This window comes from Ambystoma mexicanum, chromosome 1p, assembly GCF_040938575.1.
Source record: "Ambystoma mexicanum isolate Mex_15411 chromosome 1p, UKY_AmexF1_1, whole genome shotgun sequence".
Taxonomy (NCBI): Eukaryota; Metazoa; Chordata; class Amphibia; order Caudata; family Ambystomatidae; genus Ambystoma; species Ambystoma mexicanum.
Genome location: NC_090921.1, coordinates 453,576,514 through 453,598,191, shown reverse-complemented (window position 1 = coordinate 453,598,191; position 21,678 = coordinate 453,576,514).

Genomic DNA, 21,678 nt, shown 5'->3' with positions numbered 1-21,678 from the left:
AAATTTTTGAGGTTTTGCATCTTTGTTCTGGCCTTAGATCGAACAGTGGCCTTTCTGTTTTCTCCTTTTTGGGTACCAGGAAGTAAAGCAAATCATTTGGAGGGACTTGCTTGATGGTGCCCTTTTGTGATGGAGGCTGAATCTCTATGTAGGAGCTGCTAGTGATCCTGCTGCAGTGTTCTGTTGTGTGGTGGCACAACCCTCTACAATATCCCCTTGTGGCTGTGTCTACCGCCCATTGGTCTGAGTCATCCCCTCCCAAGCATGGGTGATTGATGTTCTGCAACCCCCCCCCCCCATGGAGGTGAAATAGGAGGGTATCTGAATTCTGGAGTCATTATTTAGAGGCGAAGGACGCTTCTCTGGAGGGGGTCAGGGGGTGTCCTCAACAATACTGCCTAGAGGGGGATTAATAGGTATGCTGTTGCTGATTACCAGCTACTGCCCTGAGCCCGTTAGAACCGACTTGCTAGTTGGGAGTCTGTATTTGGCCAAAGGGAAAAGCAGTTAGCCTGCACTCCTCTAGATTGAAAAGATCTGTCCCAAAGTCCTTAGTGTATCGTGGTCTTCTTTGGCCCTTTCTAGGGTTTCAACCACTGCCTCCTCTATAGTCTCTGCCTTGAACCCTGAGCCCTTAAGCCACGCATGACATTTTACAACAGTTGCCCCTGCGACTTGCTCTCCCACTGTTTCTCATGTTAAGAGATTTCTTGATTAGGGCATTTATAGTCTTTTCTGCTTCTAAGATGACTTTATGCAATGATGCCTCAAACTCCAATGGATGTGCTTTTTTAGCTCCTACATGTCATTCCACTGTCCTCCATTATACATAGACATTAGAGATGTGGCATTAGCAATCCTCATGCTATGTGCTGCGGACGTTGCTGCATTGTGTCCGAAAGTGCATATCCATCTGATCACCTTGTCAAAGATACTGAAGCGTTCAGCTGCCCCCTTTAGGACGCTTGAGTATTGGAAATTATAATTTGTCAGGGATGCAGAGACGCAGAGACTGGTCGGGGGGGGGGGGGGCTCAAAGTAATCTATAAAAGGCATTATGTAGTCATCTGGGTAGATATCCTAGCACTCCTGATGTTAATCAGTATCACCAGTGTCATCAAATTCATCATGGTCAGAGAACGGGTCTGGGTGCATGTCATCTACACGTGTAACCTAGTTATCTTCTTGGATGGGAGGGGGTCTCGCTATCTAAGGTGCTTATCTTTCATTTAGAAGGACACCCTTTTTGACATGATTTCTCGAAATTCCTGCATTGACCACTTGTTAAGGCATAGCTTCCTAGGTGTTTGAACTATGTCTGGGGGGTTGAAACTAAAATGTTGGCATCAACATCATCGGCCACATGGTCCCCTTCCTCCCACTCATACGCGGAGATATCGACTAGTGTTTTCTATTTCATGGCTGGAGTGAGCGTTTCCTCTTTCAATGTCAAATGGATATGTGTTGGTGTGGATGGGGATGGATGTTTTAAACCCCTCTTCCCTGTTTATGTGCGTTTGGTTGGGGCCTGTGTCCCACTCTTATCTGTTCCTTTGTCTGGGAGGTTTCTATGTCGGCAGTGCCTCCTGTGGGTGTAAGGGGTGTTTTATCTTTAGTTTTCCACATCAAGGTCGACCCTCGACTCTCATTTCTGGACTACCTTCATGTTGGTGTTTGTTTTTATGTATTTCGATGGCTTCTCAATCGCCATGGGACTTCTCCATAACCCACCAGGGGAACGGAGATATGCCACGTGGCTTTTCTCAAAAGTGCCTCCTTGCTAGGCTGTTGGGTGACAGGGGGGGAGGGGGAGGGGGAAGTTGGTCCTCGACTTCTTTAGAATTAGACTTTGGGCTGAATTTAAATGCTGTATTTTCTATGTGGGCCTCTGGGAATCGACTCTGGCCAAGTGAAAGTAATGTAAAGGGACAGATATTCTCTAGGCCTGTAGGAGTGTACGAAAACATGAATCTGTGCCCCTGCCCCCATTCTCCCTACTGTATGTCTCATTCAGTCCCAGTCGTGTCGACTCAACAAGTACTTTGCTTTGGTGTTGAAGTTGGTGATCATGTGTGCGATGCTGTTGAAACGTTTCTCTTCATTACGAGCTTTGCTGTCAACTGATGGCAGAAAAAAACAATCTGAGGATCTCGATCATTGTTCTCTGTACACGTAGAACAGGGATAGTGTAACATTAACAGCCCTGTTGACGTTCCATTTTTCGAACTCTAAGACAAATGTACTCAGAGACAATCACTAGGTGGCTGAGTATGCAAAGCATGCAAATCTAAGCAGATTCACAAGCCCCAGAATTAACAATTCTTATAGAGAGCATCGGTCACAGCCAAAATACCCCTTTGGTGCTGAAAGGACTCAGAGGACTGAAGTTAGAGTTGCAGCTGACAGGTGGCTGATAAGAACAGGAATATGTAAGTCTTAACCACGTTTTTCTGATTTTTTACATGATCCGATATCAGTGCCAGGGGTATGCCATTTCGTAATTGAGCTCCAACACTGTTTCTTGGGCCGCTTATTGTAACCCTCAAGCAAGCCTTCTTAAGTATCCTTGATAGCGCCTCTATGCCCGTGGGCTGCAGTGAGCTCTACAATCCCAAAATAAATAAATAAACACTGAGAAGACACAGCCACCTAGTCAACCCAGCTTTGTCCTAGGAATCATTCACAGCTGGCCACTAGTGGAGCAATAGTTACCTTCTGGAGTGTAGTACTGAAACCTGTCAAATCGATATCTTGGTACTGGTCGTATAATGCAAGATGAACCATACACAGTATCTTAAATGCCCACAGAAATTCACTGCGAGTGGGGGGCGAATCCAAGGCACAAGAGACTCCAGCATGATTTAGGTGATCCAAACCGCAATCTGCAACATTCTGAACCCATTGCAATCATCCTCTTATGTACTTCAGGGGACTCAGCATAGTCCAAAAAGTATAATACTCAGACTACTAACTGGCTGCAAATAGGAAAGGCAGAGTCATCTTTATGATTTGCAAGTTGATAAATACCTTTTTGACCACCACAGAGATCTTGGAGGTCATTGAGTGACTGGTGTCCATCAGGACAACCAGATTTTCTATCATTTTTGGGAGATTTGTGGTAAACTCGGTTGCTGTGGCAGGTTTGTCTATGTTCTTGCTACCAAGCTACCTGCCTTAGTGAATTGTTGATTATCCAATCATTGACTGCTAGGAGGCACTGTTCTGAAGACTAGAAATGTACTTGAACAGTATCTGGGCATCAGCATAATTAAATACTCTGATACCCGTACAGCATATCAGTATATGTATATATTAAAAGGGTGTGGGGGAAAAGGTAGATCCTACTGGTATTCCACAGGGGTGACATCGCATGTGAGGTAAATTGAGCCACAGTTACATTTTGGACACAGTATGCTAAGAAGGACCCAACCCAGTTGACCACAGTTTTCCTAACTCTGATGCCCCTTAAACTGGAAATGAGCATGGAATGGCTGGCTGTGTCTTAGACGGCTGATAGATTTATTAGCATAAGCGCTCCTGCTTCTCACATCTTTGAGGACAGATGTGACCAGTGGCTCAGTTCCACAAGAGAAGTGAAACTGCCTGATGCACATAAGAGGTTTTTAGATTACACAAAACCCTTTAGATTTTTTTACCACTGTGCAATCCAGGAACTTTGCTGGAAAGGGCAGATTGAAAATTGGTCTGAAATGTGCAAAATTCTTGGGATCTACTTGCAGCTTCTTTATCAGTGGGGTTAAAACACATTTTAAGCTTCTTTGGCATGCTTCCACAGGCAAGTGTTATGTTGATTACAGATCACAATCTTGTTGCCATGTTTGCTTCTGTAAGTAGTTCTCTAGAGAAAGATGATCGGTATAGATGAGTTGGGGATCCATAGCATCTGCAAGAATCCGTCAAGTAGCCATCCCAGGCACAGCCAACAGGACAATGTTTTCCAGATAAGCACCAGATTTTCCTCCCGGGTGGTTCTGCAACTCAATAGTGCTCTTCCACACTGTTTACTTCATGGCTCCGGACCTTCACTTATACAAATATACAATATTTACTATGGGGTTCCTGCATATGTATTGGCACATTTCTATTGCTCGGGTATTCAGTAATTTTGTAATATGGCAGAGTCATTTAGTTGTTTATCCAGGTTTGGGAGCTTCGCAAACAATTTGTTAACGGGGGCCAGTCTCAAGGTAGGAAGAGATAAACGTAAGGAAACAATGCTAGGAGATTGGATACCCCTACCTCGCCACTTAACACATGTATGTGAGCACAACAATACCCAATGATTGACGAATTCATAGGTCAAGGTAAACATGGAGTGATCTACATAGACAATTCTATTTATTACAAATATACCAACACATTTAAATACAACATGTAAACAATCATAATATAAGAAATCACAGGTAAATTCATCAATGTGAATGGGGGTTAGTAGTGGTTGACTATTAATGGAATAGGACGAAATGTCCGAAAACCAATTACCAACCCCACCAAAAGACCTAAAACACACACCATGAAAAGTTCTAACTACAAAGAATTTGAACTTTTCATGGTATGTGTTTAGGTGTTTTGGTGGGGACGGTGTGAAAATTCTTTTTTTTTTTAAAGGCTGTGGGGGTCTGGTGGGGAGTCCCCCGCTAGACCCCACTCACTAGAGTGAGAGGTGAAACCCCCTCACCGATCCCAACTGAACAAAAATAAAGAGAAACAAAAAAAACAAACAAAAAACGGGGACTGCGAGGTTGTACCCCGCAACATCCCGCTTACTATACTACACAGTATAGTGAGCGGGCGTTGAGGGGGACACCCCTGCATGTTTGCATGGGAAATGTACGAACATTTTGTATTCGTGCATTTCCCATGCAAACATTTCCGTCGCGGTAAAATCAGCTGTGGAAAAATCACGTAGATCCACTATTAATAATTTCATTTTCAACAGGAGCTGATTAATGCTCAAAAGTTCGCTACTTGCAAGAACAATGATGATTTAAACATGGGAGTCAGTGTTACTACTTGCAAGAAAATAGATATTGGAACATGGGAGCAACAAGCACTTCCAAGGAAGTCGTGTAGGAGTCGACGCATGTTTCGGCCTCTGGGAAGCAATGCGCCTTCTCCCTTGCACTCGTATCTGTTATTGGTAGGGCCTCATCAGGATGTGAACTTGAAATGGGAAAACCCACCAAAGTGGACTCTGAAATATCAATACAGGACGTGCAGGGCAAAAGTAGATTCCCAAAAATCAATTTAACAGGATGGAGTGGGAGTGCTGAAAGCACTTCTCTCTCCCAAGGATATATCTGCTAGGAGGTGAGCGGGATATACATGGCTTCACTCCTATGTTGCTTGCACTGAAGTGAACAATGTAGTCTGCTGCACGTGGGAAAGGACTCTGTCACTGTGTTTCAGAGCGTCTCACACTGGTGTAGCTGGCGGCCTCAGGTACACCAGTGCGAGGCGTTCTCAAACATCTTTCTATAGAGAACTACTTACAGAAGCAACCGTGGCCACAAGAATTCTCAGCATTACTTTTGCCCTGTAATAAAAAGAATGTTATATGTACATCACTCCATGTTAACCTTGACCTAGTTATTAGTCAATCATTGGGTATTGTTGTGCTCACATTCATGTGTTAAGTGGCGAGGGAGGGATAACCAGAGTCATTTATTTGCCGGAAAGAAAGGGGGCGTGGAGTCTCAGGTCTTGGAGGTTATCTGCCTGGTGTCTCCAGGTAATTTCAAAGGAGATTAGGGAATGTATGTCCGCACTAACAGCCTGGATCTCACTGAAGAGGGGAAAAGATGGGATCCCTTGAAGGGTTTTCATAAAAGAGCAGCTCACTGAGAAAGCAAGCAGATTAGGGATGTTTTGTCATGATGCCTACCCCTGGGCATCAGGACCAAGCCCATCAGCTCCGGGAGCAGGCATCCAGACACTTATTAAAACACCAACCCCCGGCTGGGGGCTGTTTGGGTTCAATCCTGGCGCCTTAGGCGCCAGACTCATCATATAAATCAGTCCTGGGGCCATAGGCGCCAGGCTCATAGACTTTACTTACCTTATGCAGACCATGCTGCTAGTGAGTCCAAGCCAACGTGAGGCCTGGATGGGACTATTTTATTACAGGGACTATTTTTTACTCGGGCGTGGTTCTAGGGAACTTCTTACCTGGAACTACTTTGGAGGCTATTTAAACCACGCCCGAACAACAGCACACACTTCGCGTTATTGGGCATCCAGCAGCGTAACGCTCACCGTGCCTGCAGTCTGCATCCAGTCTTCTGCCACGCACGCCTCGAATCTGGAGCTCCTAAAACAAAGAGGAAAGAAAAGGATAAGGTTAGAAAACGAACTATTTTCGAATTCCTCACCCGATTCCGGATCCATCTAGCCTCCGGACCTGGAAAGAACATAATTTCTGTACGCATCGCATCTCCAGCTGCAGCGCCGCGCCATACTCACCAGTCCTCGCAGCATCTTTCGATTCAGCGCAGCCTCCATCATTTCTTCGCCGAACTCCGGCGCCTGAGGGACAAAAGAAAACAACAAGGTGAGCCGAGAAAACCAACAAATATAACTCTATTCACCATAGACTTACCTGATTTACCACCGGAGGCATTATTCTATAACTCTCCACATCTTCATGTGCCGCACTTGCAAAGAGAGAGAAAACACCACGTTAAACATGTGCAACATTTACCGGACAGCGTCGGGTAATACAGACTCTTACCTGAGCTCCACCAGCTGCTACGAGAGCATCTTCTCACAATCTCAGCTGCAAGACAAGGAAGGAAGGGGGGACAAGAGTGAAACATCGGACATTTTGAACTCTATGAACTTGATACTTACTGGACCTTGCCAGGAACCTCTGAGTCAATACTCTCCGGAACTCTCCCACGCCTTCAAACCAGTGAAGTAACTGGCATCAACGCGCCCCTGCAATCCATGCAGGATGGAGAGCTCATCTTTCAAGAATATAAGGTGAGATTGCTGAGAGGGCACTTCGGATGTGATTAGTTGGGAGGAACGTGGGGGGTGCCATTACTTGAATCCACGGGTGGATAAATCCATCCCTCTTCTTGCAGGAGAATACTTCTACGGGCCACGCAGACAAGATTAGGAGGGCCAGTCCAGTCAGTCATCTCTGCACTACGCATCATGTTGGTGGAGACCGCAGCCGTCTGGATCCGACCGACGCCCCTGTGGGAGCCAGGTGAGCATAACAGAACGCGAAGCCTCTCTATAAATCCCCACCCGGGCGTTATGGAAACCTCAGAAACCGACCAACTGCCCCAATTATTGGGGGAACTTAGGGCGGAAGTGCACTCCGCTCGCCAAGAGACTAATGCCCTCAGGAGAGAACTGATTGTCTCGAAGGAGCGCACCGACGATCTGGCTAGGCAACTGCTGCAAAACCAAGCAGGGCAAACACCTTTACCAGGATTCGGGGGGAATCCAACTCCTGTTTCATCAGGCAATCCGGTGCAGGTGGTTTTACCAGGGGCTATTCCTTTAGCTCCACCTGAACGTTATGCTGGGGACCCAAAAAGGTTTGCTGTGTTTATGAACCTATGTTGCTTGCACTTTTTATGCAGACCTGGAGCTTTTCCAAATGACCAAGCCAAAGTAGCTTTTGTATTATCATATTTGAGTGGCAGTGCAGCTGACTGGTCGATTCCACTAGTCAATCAGGATGACCCTCTTCTTCGGAACTTTCAGGGTTTTCAAATTAGCATGGAAAGACTATTCGCCAGACATTCCCAGGGACAGGCCCTAGATAACAAACGTTTATCCCTACGACAAGGTAACCAGGATCTGTTAACCTATAGAGCAACCTTTAATAGGTTGGTGGTAGAAACCAGATGGCCAGAGGTAAAACGAATTACACTATTTCATTGTGGACTTCGGGGAGAACTTAAAGATGTTTTGGCCCAAGTTGTGACCCCACCCCAGGATTGTGCAGAATATATAGACTTAGTGGTCCAGTTAGACCACTGACATAAGAATAGAAAGGCTGACTGAGCCAAGTTCGAGAATCGGGTATTGGTTAAACCCAACGTCACCCCCAAAGGAACAGATGCAGCAGAACCTATGCAGATCGGGGGGGTTAAGGAACCCTTAACTCAAAAGGAAAGAGAAAGGAGACGGCAGATGCAATTGTGTCTATACTGTGGGGCCTCAGGACATTTTCTACGGGATTGCCTATAAAACCATCCAAGAAAGTAGTCGGAGTTGCTGATAGAAATCAAACAGAACCTGATTCGGGAAATGACCACGCCCGACAAGCGTAGAGGTCCACTTGCCGAGCTTGAAGGACACTCAGACCTCGCACCTAATCATACCAATGGTCCTTATTGATCCAAGGCAGCCATCACGTATGCACACAGTAAGGGCATACATTGATAGCGGGGCTGTAGGAAACTATATGGACCACGAATTGGCTTCTAGGATGAATCTACCTTTCTGCAAAAAAACCTCTTCGGATGTCATCACCACAGTTGATGGAACTGAAATTGCCTCTGGGCCTGTGACTCATTCCACCACAGAGATGACACTGTTGGGTCAAGATGGGCATCAAGAGACTATTGTGTTTGATTTAATCAAAGCCCCGCAGTACCAAATAATACTGGGGATACCTTGGTTGGAAACACATAATCCTAGTATAGATTGGCGAGAGAAGAGAATAACCTTCCCAGATTGTGCACACACCTGTTACCCGGAAAAAACCTTGAACAAAGGCCTGGCCACAGTCGCTAATCCAGTCGTGCAGTTACCTCAGGAATATCAAGAATTCCAGGATGTTTTTCAAAAAGAACAGGCAAACACCTTACCACCTCACAGATCATACGATTGTCAAATCGTCCTCATACCCAGTGCACAACCTCCATGCAGTAGGATCTACGCCCTTACGGAACCCGAAAACCTTCACCTACGACAATACTTGGACCAATACCTTGCTAATAGCTTCATTCGTCCATCCAAGTCCCCTGCATCCTCAGCTTTATTCTTTGTGCCTAAAAAGGAAGGTGACCTCAGAACGTGCATAGACTACCGCACATTAAATCAGATTACGGTGAAGAACTGATACCCATTGCCTCTGATCCCTGAATTACTAGACCAAGTAAAGGATGCTTGCATCTACACCAAATTAGATCTCCGAGGGGCATATCATCTGGTACGTGTAAAGAAAGGCGACGGATGGAAGACGGCCTTTCGCACCATGTACGGATTATTCGAATATCAGGTGATGCCCTTCGGGTTGTGCAATGCACCAGCAGCCTTCCAGTATTTTATGAACGATGTCCTTCGTGAACTCATTGACGTCTGTGTTGTCGTATACATAAACGATATTGTAGTGTACTCCTCCTCAGAATCAGACCATTATAAGCACGTGCGTGCAGTCCTTGAGAAACTACGCCAGCACAAGTTATATGCAAAATTGGAAAAATGCGTTTTTCATGCTACGGAAGTTGAATTCCTTGGATTTATCCTGACTCCAAAAGGAGTCCGAATGGACTCTCGAAAGGTGGACGCACTTCTCAAGTGGCCATCACCCAGTTCAGTTAAAGGGGTACAAAGCATGCTCGGATTTGCTAATTTCCACCGCAGATTCATTCCGGATTTCTCACATGTTGTACACCCGATCACAGCACTTTTGCGAAAAAACAAATACTTCTTGTGGACCGAAGAGACAGAAAAGTCCGTCCAAGAGCTGAAAGCGAAATTCACGTCTGCACCGGTCTTAAAGCATCCACGCCCTGAGCTTCCATACATAGTTGAAACTGATGCATCCAGTTTAGCCATGGGAGCTGTCCTGTCCCAGAAGGATCCTGAAACCGGTCAACTTCACCCAGTAGCATTTTGGTCCAGAAATTTCTCGGCACCCGATTTAAACTATGCGGTTACCGATAAAGAGTTATTAGCCATCAAATCCGCCTTCAAGGCTTGGGGGCATAATCTTCTCTGTGCCAGGCATACCATTACTGTAATCACCGGAACTTGCAGTATTTAAAAACAGCCAAAGCCCAATCGTCGCGCCAACTTCGATGGGCATTGTTCTTTGCCGAGTTCGATTTCGTGATCACTTATCGACCTGGCTGTAAAAATGGCAAGGCAGATGCCTTATCCCGAATAGGGATGGGAGAAGCATATGCGAACCCGGAACCGGTGCCTATAATTTCAGAATAAAGAATTCTTGGCATAACTACTCTACAGACACTAGAGGATATTCATGTAAAAATCCAACAACTCTTTGATCCAACAGCCCTGCAGGACTGGGTAAAGAAAGGCCCGGACTACTCAGTCATCAATGACCTACCTTATTATCAAGGGCGGCTATTTCTACCACACAAGGAACTACAAGAACTAGTCATCTCCAATTATCATGACACCCTGATGGAAGGGCATCCAGGTATCGCAAAAACTGAAGCTAAAATTAAGAGACAATTCTGGTGGCCCACCTGGCGAAAAGACGTAAAGTCATTTGTGATGTCTTGTGGCATTTGCGCCCAAAACAAAAGTCAGAAGAAAAAACCAGCTGGCCTTTTACAACCTTTGGATATTCCACCTACTCCATGGCACACCTTATCTTTAGACTTTATTACAGATCTACCTCCATGTAATGGATTTAACACCATTCTAGTTATTGTGGATCTTTTTTCCAAGATGGCCCACTTTATTCCTTTAAGGGGATTACCTTCTGCTTCAATTCTGGCCATGGCGTTTCTCGAAAACATTGTTCGAATACACGGACTTCCTTCCGTATTGGTCTCTGACCGAGGTAGTCAATTCATTTCACATTTTTGGAAGAAATGTTGTCAATTGGCGCAAATCGACGTGAGGTTATCAACCAGTCACCATCCCCAGACCGATGGTCAGACGGAAAGGATCAACCAGACCCTTGAACAGTACCTACGTTGCATTCTACACCAGACCGAAAGTAATTGGAAAGATATTTTATGGATTTCCGAGTATGCATACAATAACTCTGTACATTCAGGAACCGGACAAAGCCCCTTTTATACCATATATGGACATCACCCTCGAACCTCTGAACTAGATTTGCCTCAGCACTTAGAAAGGCCTGCAGTTAGTCATTTGCACTCTATTATCACACAAGCCTTTAAAGAGGCAACAGAACATTTGAAGCAAGCAAGAGAGAAATATAAGAAAAAAAATGCTGATCAACATAGAAGTGAAACTCCACAATAGCAGATTGGGGATGTTTGGCTGGCTACGAAACACATACCTCTGAAGGGAACTCGGACTTTTAACCCTAGATATTTGGGACCATTAAGGCCATTATCAACCCGGTGGCCGTCAAATTGGAATTACCCTCTAATATTCAAATTCATCCTGTCTTTCATGTTTCACTTTTAAAACCAGTTCAACCAGGAACAAGATTAACCAAACCATCCAACCCCATCTTGATAGATGGAGAACCTGAATTCGAGGTAAAAAATATCCTGGACTCCAAGATGGTTAAATGAAAACTTTTTTATTTAAACGATTGGAAGGGCTACGGACCACAAGAAAGGTCATGGGAGTCTAGTGACCACGTTCATGCACCTCGGTTGGTGAAGAGATTTCATCGGGACTTCCCAGACAAACCAAGGCCAAGGGGAAGAACAACTTTAGGAGGGGCCTGGGGGGGGGAGTGCTGTCATGATGGCTACCCCGGGGCATCAGGACCAAGCCCATCAGCTCCGGGAGCAGGCATCCAGACACTTATTAAAACACCAACAGCCCCGGCTTGGGGCTGTTTGGGTTCAGTCCTGGCGCCTTATGCGCCAGGCTCATCATAGAAATCAGTCCTGGCGCCATAGGCACCAGGCTCATAGACTTTACTTACCTGATGCAGACCATGCTGCTAGTGAGTCCAATCCAACGTGAGGCCTGGATGGGACTATTTTATTACAGGGACTATTTTTTACTCGGGCGTGGTTCTAGGGAACTTCTTACCTGGAACTACTTTGGACTGTGGGTGGTGCCATTACTTGAATCCACGGGTGGCTAAATCCATCTCTTCACTTGCAGGAGAATACTTCTACGGGTCACGCAGACAAGATTAGGAGGGCCAGTCCAGTCAGTCATCTCTGCACTACGCATCACGTTGGTGGAGACCGCAGCCGTCCGGATCCGACCGACACCCCTGTGGGAGCCAGTTGAGCGTAACATGTTTAGAGCACAGGAGGTAGAAACATTACTTTAAACTATTACTGATTTGAAGCAACAACGCAAGGCAAAGGGTTCTTTCAAGAGCTTTAGATCATTAGGAATTGCTTGGCCACTATTACAAGCTCTATAACTCAATAATAACTCAATAAAATGGAATACATATTGCAGTGAGTAAATCAGAAATACTCTGAATTAGGGAACACGCCAAACAGGCTGCTCAATGTTCTAATTGAAGGCTATAATTTGGGCTAACAGGATGGCTCAGCTTAGTAACAATACTGGAGGGCGATGTCTGGCGAGAATGCTTAATTAAGGTTTTGAAAAAAAGGTCTGGGGGGCCCCTCAACAGAGAACGAACATGGCCAAATAACCTGTTCTATGGGAAGGTGCCCAGTCGGGAGGGTCTACAACCACATTATAGGGGTGGGGGGAAGACTGATATGCAAATAGATAAGTTTCCTCTGTGAAAGGTACAGTGAGCTAAAACGTGGTTCTAGACCCTCCCAAGTGGGCACTGTAGTGGGGTAATTATTGACTAGAGGGCATGTTCAGGCTCTGCCCCCTGCCTTCCTCAGAAGAAAAACTATAAGATAAGAAAGGACACCTTTGAAACTGCACTTTAAATTTTCCTGGAAATGCAGCTGGCACAAAGAATTTTGTGTTACACAAGTAGGGAACAGATAAGGCATTAGGCTTGCACAATTAGTGTGTTTTAAAATAGAATAGATTAGGTGACAGGAAGGCGTGTACACAAGATAGGGACTCACTACACAAGTAGGGCAGAAAATTATATGTAGATAAGGTTGATGCTACCCATAGGAAGGGTAATAATGTGACAGGTATCCAGCAGAAAATCGGTAGATAGGAAAGCAAATGTGTCCTGCAGAGGATACAAACGTGACAAGCAGTTGCCATTTTAAACTGCACAAGCCCAGCAGAGAATTAAGCTCTGTAATTTTAAGAGAGGACCCCCAGCAACGCACGCTATTTGAAACAAGTACATTTTAATTCAGGAAGATTCTGCAGTGGCTGGATGGTAGCTGCCTCATAGGAATGTCAAAAGCTGTGGACACCACATTTACATAATGGAACAAGATACAAGTATATGGGCACTGACCGTTCAACCATTAAGGTGAATCAGTTACGACAACACTGCAGACTATTTGAAGTCCATGGGATGAACAGAACATCTCAGGAAATCTTGTAAGTGGCCGACAGATTAAAGTCTCAACAATCGGATAGGCGTGGGAGAGAAACACGGAAGCGGCTAAAAACAAATTAGTGCAACACAATATTCACATGGTGAAAGCAGCATGACTCGTAAGAATAGGTATTCATAATGTGTCAAGACAGGGGCGGGCCGGACAACTGGAATTTGGGCATGAAAAAGTCCTGGAAACGCAGAGACATCATGGCTGAGATTAGATGGGTTGTTTTATTTAATTAAGAACAAAGGCGATACGCTCCCATCTACATACACATGTCATCATGCCACCAGTTCACGGAGAGTGGACTGCATGTTAACTGATAAGCATATGACTGCAGAAGTAATTTAGAGCTTACCAATAATATTCAAGCATGAGGTCGTACATTTGTATGGGATGTTTTATGGGTGGGACCTTCGACAGAGAGTTACCCAATCAGTAGGGTGGGACATATAGATACTATATGTAGCTTAGCAATTAGGACCAATGAGCAGAAGAGATAGGTTTTCATAACTCAGTGATTATGATGACATCAGAGTGACTCATTTGCATTATATGAACTGTGTTTTCTGTTCAAAACAGAGTCGAATTTGAGAGAGAGCTTTGCTGTTGATCTTGTGTTCTCCCCAGCTTTTGCATACTTCCAATAAAGCGGGGTTACCTTGCATTTGGCATACCACAATCCACTATGTGTTGTCTCTTTATTGGCAAATACCAGGTAGAGAGCTACACTGTTTCTGGACCTCTGATGTCAGCACCTTACTATAAAACAGGTTATTTTGCCATGTTCGTTCTCGGTAGAGGGGCTCCCAGACCTTTTCGTGCATTATTAGGAACTTTGGGTTTTACCCTAAGTTACCCAGGGTAATCCAGATGTGTACCCCTTGCTCACTGTTCTTAGAGAGGCACAGTTTCACCTAACTGATCAGGCCCGACAAGGCCAAAACACTTGTCTGGGGTTGCTGTTGGTACTCTTGTTCAGAGAAGAATTGCCTAGCATTTCGATGCTGGACTACACTTGTCAGTGGGACAAAGACTGACATGCAAATGGATATTTCTCCTCTGTGAAAGGTACAGTAAGCTAAAACGTGGTTGTAGACCCTCCTGAGTGGTCACCCTCTCAGAGAATAGGTTATTTGGCCATGTTCTTTCTCGGTAGAGAGGCTCCCAGACCTTTTTTTGCTCAATTAAGATTACCAGTGAATTTTTATGCTGACACCTATACAAATTAAGATGGCGACCAGCAAAATGTTTCATCTTTTTTGAACAAGGTATACTTCTCTAAACTATCATTTGCACACCTGCCATTACTCGAGGGCCTGACAGCTAAGGAGAAGAATATATAAGGAATCAAAGAGTGGAAGCTGAATAGGGCTCCTGGCATTAACAGGTTAACCTTACTGCTTTTAAAAAAAGGGAACTAAGACACCTTCTTGCCCCAATGGTTAGTCTACTCAATGTTATCAGTCACATAACCTATGGGATAGGCTGTAATGTGTTCTACCAATACTGGAGAAGTGCCTTCTCTCCTGATCCTTTTATAAACCCATTTCTCTCAAACATTGATGCAAAACTCTATGCATGTATTTTAGCTATTAGACTAGACACTCTTCCATCTCTAATTGGAGAAGATTAATATGGCTTGCCCAGACAATATCCCACAAATAGTTGATCTAATTGACTTTGTTCAAAAGCACAGAATCCTGCAGCGCTAGTCTCTCAATGCCGAGAAGCTGATCAATGTACTCAAATAGAGCGTTCTTAGCGGCGTAATGGATAAAGTGTGATTTGGCATGGGTTTCCAGAAAGCAATATTAGCCATATATGGAAATCATATGGCCCATGAATGGGTTAACACTTCCTTTAGAAGCCATTCTTGTTGACTAAAGCTAATCATCATGGTTACCTGCAGTCACTGTTAATTGCATTGGCTGTGAGACCTCTGACATAGACCATTCAGGATTCCAAGTGAAGTTCTGGAATACATGATGCAGGGAAGACATACATAGCTTTGCAATTTGTGGAGGATATATTACTTTACCTATCTTGAATATTTAGCGCCTCCATCAACGAGTCTAAGTGTCTTTAAAAAAAAGATCAGGTTTTAAGGTCGACTTTGAAAGTTTAGCATTACTGAACCTTTTTTTTCCCCCTCCTTTGAGCGGAAACGGTCAATTGAGTGTCCGACTTCAGGGTTGCCTGTCCCCCCCAACATTTTGGAGTAACTTCATCAAACAAGATCTTGAGGCTATATCCTGCCAACTACCCTGCTTTTTTCCAGGATCAGCAAGGATTTGTGATCCTGGAGACTACTGGCCTAGTTGTGGCTTGGGAGGATTGTCTCTACTAAGATGAACATTCCCCCAAGACTTTGCTAAGCTTTTTAATCCTTGCCAATATATATTCCGGACAAACTTCATACTCTCCTTCTGCACGGTACTCAAGGTCTTTCCTTGAGCACTGTGCAGATGGAGTGTATGAAGTTTATCTTGAACGCATCCTCATTGTAGTGTAGCTAAAAGGGTCATTCCTTCTGCATGTGTCCCCAGGGCAGTGGGGCATCTTGCCCCAACATTCCCAAGTATTGTCAGGCGGCTTAGCTGCACGTCATAGGCATATGTTTGAACCAGGTTCAACGAAACACTGGAACTCAGGTGAGTGGTCAGATATTCTGGTATTCCAGAAGGCATAGATAGCTGGCACTATATCAGCTGCCATCAATCAGGAACACCAGGCAACTTTGCAATAGACTGACAGCATGTGGGTTTCTCACCACTTCCAGGACCTATTTTCACTGCTACACAGTAATCCACAATTTAACCCAGTATTTAAAAGGAATCATTTTAGGAAAGGGAAACGGGGAGGTTGTCAATTAACCACCCATATGTTTTCAAATAATATAATAAAAAACGTTCATGCAATGTAAGGAGGCCTTTGGGTTAGAGGAAAGGGAGAGACATCAAAATCACCAACGGGGACACTGGCTAGTACACTTAGATGTGAACAAGGCAGGGGCTAGATCTTTTCCAAGTTTTGAAACCTAATTTTCTCCTCACCGAATGGTAAAGATCTAATTTCCAATGCGTACGCACTTCTAAATACTCCAGGGAAAAATGTAAAACTTTACTCAGGCTTGGGCACGACCAATTGGATGACCATTTCGGTCTAGGACACGCTCCTCATTTATATGTATGCAAAACAAGATTATTATTTTTTAAATGATGTGTAAGTGGTGTTGTGTTCCCGATGAGATGAAACATTTCACACGAGGGCAATAGGGTCTGTGTTGGAGAGGATGCAGTGGAGCGGGGTTGTTTCTCCACATATGGTAGCACTGCCAAAGGCCGGACCAATTCTGGTCCCAGGTAATAACTGAAATGTTTGCCAAAAGTTGCTGGGTTCCCTTGAAGGACCCCATTGTCTGCCTTTTCAGCATAACAGTCAGGGATATTTCCACATTGTCTAAAGAAATCCAGGGATTTCGTTTATTTCGTCTAAGGCTAGCAATAAGCAAGCTGTCTGCTTGCTTATTGCTAGCCTTAGAAAGTGAATGAGGGTTCCAGAATTGGATGAATGGTATGTTAAATTGGGCATAACCATCATTAATGAGAAGCTTACCTACCCCGTTTGGGATAAAAGCCTAGGAAGACATTGGAAAGGCATTGTGCCAATTTCATCCTAGGCGTTTTAGCCACTGTGGGCCTTCTGTGGTCAGTTGTGAAGTGATTTAAGAGTGGAGGTAATTTTATTTTTGCAGAGGCAAAGGGGCGGGGGGAACAAGGAGCCCGGCTAAGGCTCCACAGTCCCAATGGCAGGCAGACCTTAAACAGTTCCTCATGGCAGCGGCCCTTTGTGAGGGAGCTAGATGGGGACAGAGTGGTGTAAATACTGTATGGGAAATGGTAATTCTGCAGGTTATCTGCTATCCAGAGTACAGGACTGGGCATTGTGAAGGCCGCCAACTCTAAACGAGGTGGCCACTCATTGGCTCGGTCATGCTTGGTCCTTCAACGGATCAAGAAATAGGACAACATCCATACTCCAGTTGCATGTGCACGTTTATGCAGGTGTTTTGCATATTGTGTAATGCGCAGTGCTGTTCTTGTGCGATAACCAGATGTATTCCAATCCTGATGGCAAATAATGCATTGTATCACGGTTGTAGTGTTTCTGTGAGGAATCTCATTGATTTACGCATAGCACTTCTGCCCTGAAGAAATACCAGGGTAGGCCGTGTGCACGCTCCCACCTTACATGGCCTGATCAAATGTGCTATGACTGTGCGGCCTCTTTGTGTTGCTTTACTTCCTACCAGCCTCCAACATGTGTTTCTCCAAACAACCCCACCAGGAATACCCACTGCAACTTTCCAGCCGTACAATTCCATTGGAATTTAATTCAATGAGACAGCAGACGGATTTATGAAAAAAAATCAAATTACATTTATTGATGCAGGTTTTTTTTGATAAGCAACTTTCCGTCTAAAGAATCTTTACAATATAAAGAACATACAAATGACATAATATATCCTACACGTAACAACTAAAATCTAGGACTGAATTTTCTATCCCCCTACTAGAAAATACAAAGCACCCTCAAGGGAGAACGCTTTATATTCAATACTGTCATATCATGAAGGACAAATAACAGTACATTTTTATCTTTAAAATTCTGTCCTAATGTTACAGTATTTTACATCACACTAGAATTACGCAGGATGGCAGACGTTGCAAAAAAATATATATATAAACATTAAAATTAAAAAGGCAAAACAAAAGGGAGGGTAGAGGAGTGAGGCATCCATATGTACAAAGCTGCTTTGGGATAAAATAGCAGAAAAAACACAGACACGTTCTTTTTAATGAGGTCCTTTATGTTTATAAAATAGGAAAAAAAAATTCCTTCATATTAAAGTTAAAAGTGGTCCCTTGTCATTTAAAGAGACTGTTACTCTTCTCTGCAGGCGCCTACACTACATCCGATTTCAGCCGCATGCCATCCTGTGTTGCAAAACCCTTTGCTCTGACATGTATGCAGATCCCTCGCTTTGCAAAGTGTGGCGGCGGCATCGGGTAACTCACCCTAAATTAAGTCACACCAGCGTCATGAAAGCATGGACTCATCGTTCAGTTAGGAAGTGAGGTTTGGTGGAGAAAAATCACAGTGGTGTTCCAGGAAACGCGTGCTACACCGATGAGCGAGCCAGCAACCACGGTGGGCAGATTCTTGTGTGTTGCCTCTGAGGTGATTGGGTGCAAGAGTAGAAAATGTTTCTCTATCAGACATTCCTTCCTATGGGATGTTGGCTACTTGGTCTCCTTGCACAGGTCTATGCATGCATCTATCTCTAGGTCAGCGTTTCTCAGATCTTTGGGTCTAAACCCCGGTGCGGCCACCAGAAGTTAGTGATGGGGTTGTTGGGGCACCGAGATCAATATTCAAAATCGAGAGGGGTCTCATGCCACGTCAAACATTTTCCATTGTATGAAAATGAAGAGTAGCATCAAAGAAGGATTTGAGCAATCTTGCTGGATTCAGTACTTGATTTTGGGAGAACGCTAGGTCGCTAGGGTTATGGTGTGCAATATAGAGTGGATCACGGAGCAGGCGTTATATGCAGCACTTGGCTTGGTGGGATGTTTGTTTTGTGGTGACCCTGTTTAGTCACATAGTATGAAGTTGCTTAAATACAATAAGGGTGTCAGTGATCGGGCCTTATTGGGCGGGACGAGTCATGACCCAGCTCTTGGCTGTTGGCTCTACACACAGTTAAGGGGCCATCAACATTGCACTTTGGGCATGTCTTCCGGGTAACCAGTGTTGGAGTTTACTATAACTGCAGAAGATAATACATTTGTCAGGAAATGCTGGCATGCAATCTTTTATTAGTATTCTGCATGCAAATCAGCATTCATGCCTTATTGAAAAGTGCGGCTGCCATTGTTGCCGCTAAAATAAGACAACATTGTTTGCTTCTAAACAAATATGCTCAACCTACGAAACCTGATCCTTTTGCGTCAGTGGCCAAAACTGATAATTATAACCCGCCGAATACAGCAAAATCTTCAAAGCTGCTGATTGGACCGTTAGTGCAGGCGTTATTAAGAATCAGATATGGAACAGACTCATTGCCAGCATGTCAGAGGTGCAGAAAAGTAAGTCCAGGCAAAGAGAAGAACAATGCCAACAGGTGTTAAGAAGTGGCGCCGCAATCAATTCCAGCAGCATGGGCCTAAAATATAGACAAAGTTTGATGAAGAGCTTGAAACATTCATATAGAAAGCAGAGTTAATGTTACTTTTGTCAACAACTGGGTTTCATATCGACCGATCACAGAGTCCAACGAAAAGGTTATCCAACAACCTGGAGACATAATGCAGCCCGAGGACTGCAGCAAAAGGGTTAGCTGGCATTTATTGCAAGAAAAAAAGTTACACAACCCAACACTGGCTTCCCTTGCCCATAATTGGGGAACGCAACAATGCATAGACGCTTCCGTCAAAGGCTCCAACTCACTGTAGCACCTTTACATTCATGCAAGCGAGACAGCAAATTGGAGTTTCCAACCAATGTTACCAAAGACTAATGCCCAGTTTTGATAAAACAACTAATGTTCTGTCTACGATGACAAGCGCAAAATACACGGAGTGCTGTTGCCCAGCAATAATGACCACATTCCTATATGCATCGCCAAGCTTGGTTGGGAACTGCAAATGGGCGCAGAAGTCACTGTCAACGGCGGGCATTTTATTACTGCAGCAAAGATCCTCTGACTTCATCAATTTCCATCCCTGTAATAATGTGTGTTCACTGCAGCGCACAGGGCATACAACTAGGCGACCATCGAGTTTTGCGAGTCTCGTTGAAAGCAGCGAGTGGGCAGCATATGAGACGTTTATAACCTCTGCCGCACATTAGCATGGGTCTTTACTGATGAAGCGCTACGCCTCTTGGTTTATTTGTTCATTGTCATTACATTCTTACTTCCAGCCCCAATCGCCATTGGGAAATGGGGTGTCGCCCAGACCAAAGGCATCATGAGGGAGGAAGTGTAACGAGGTGGTAGGCTTGGAGGCAACAAAGAGGCTTGAGGAGGAAGTAGGAAGGAGCATGCGTTCTATTGCATACAAAATTGAGAATGCTGGTCTACTGATTGAGACCTTTATGAAGCAGTGAATATACAATGATGGCCTTCTGCTTTTTTCACAGTCGCATAGTACAATCTTTATCCAAATCGTTCTACAGTATGCTCTGGCCCCTCAATCTACCTTCCTCACTCTCATTCCCCTGTCGTAGTCTGGGTTTTGGGGTGAGCCATACTCTTTCCTTCGCAGCATAATACATGTGTGCCTTTTCCATATGTGGCTTAGTTGAATATGGGTTAGGCCTACACAGTTCACTCTTTGCCATGCATTTATGAGAAAGTGGGATTAGATGAATGAATGCGAGGGTGAATGCGACTCCATTGACACCATGGGGTCTTTCAGCGGCACTGAGATCATCCGTCTAGTTAGCCCAAGACATACTGGATCATTTGTTTGGAGTCTGATACTGCATGCAGAGACGCGTATTTCTTCACCGCTGGGCACACCTTTCCTCCAACGCTTCAGAGTACATCAGACTCAAACAAATGGTGGATGAGGGACTCCCTGCCAGACATACAAATGGTGGAACTTTAGCATGCGGATGAAAACGTGGCTCGCCAGTTTGCTTGATGAAAACTGGTGTTTGTGTCATGTGGGCCACATGTTTCCATGAATGCTATCCAAGAACTATCTGTTTGCCTCCATATGCGCAAAAGGTTCTCAAAAATAGTACTTTGTATTTTGGAAATTAACTTATCAAGTACTTGGTGATATTTAACATAAAACAGCCCCCTCCATAATAAGTGTCCCCTTTCTTTTGGTTTGTATTTGTCATATTTGCAATATCAAATGGGGCCATGAGCCAGGAAGGAGAAATCGGAACAATAAAGTACAAAATCTTTGTGTGTTGGCTTGAGCAGTTGAACAATAATATAAAGAAATTATTTTGTTTTGGAAAATAAATGTGTATCATTTGGACCTTTTTTAACAAAGATAACGAAGCGAATAGCTAGATTTTTGGAGAGTGATGTCTTTAAATCCTCTTGTGAAGGTATTACAAAGAATTCTTCATGCACAGCATGATTCTGAAGGACATCGATGCTCGCTTTGGCCACACTCTGCTTAGATCAGGATGGAAGTGAGCCAACACCACTGTTTTGGGCACAACCAACAACTTAAATTTGCTTGAT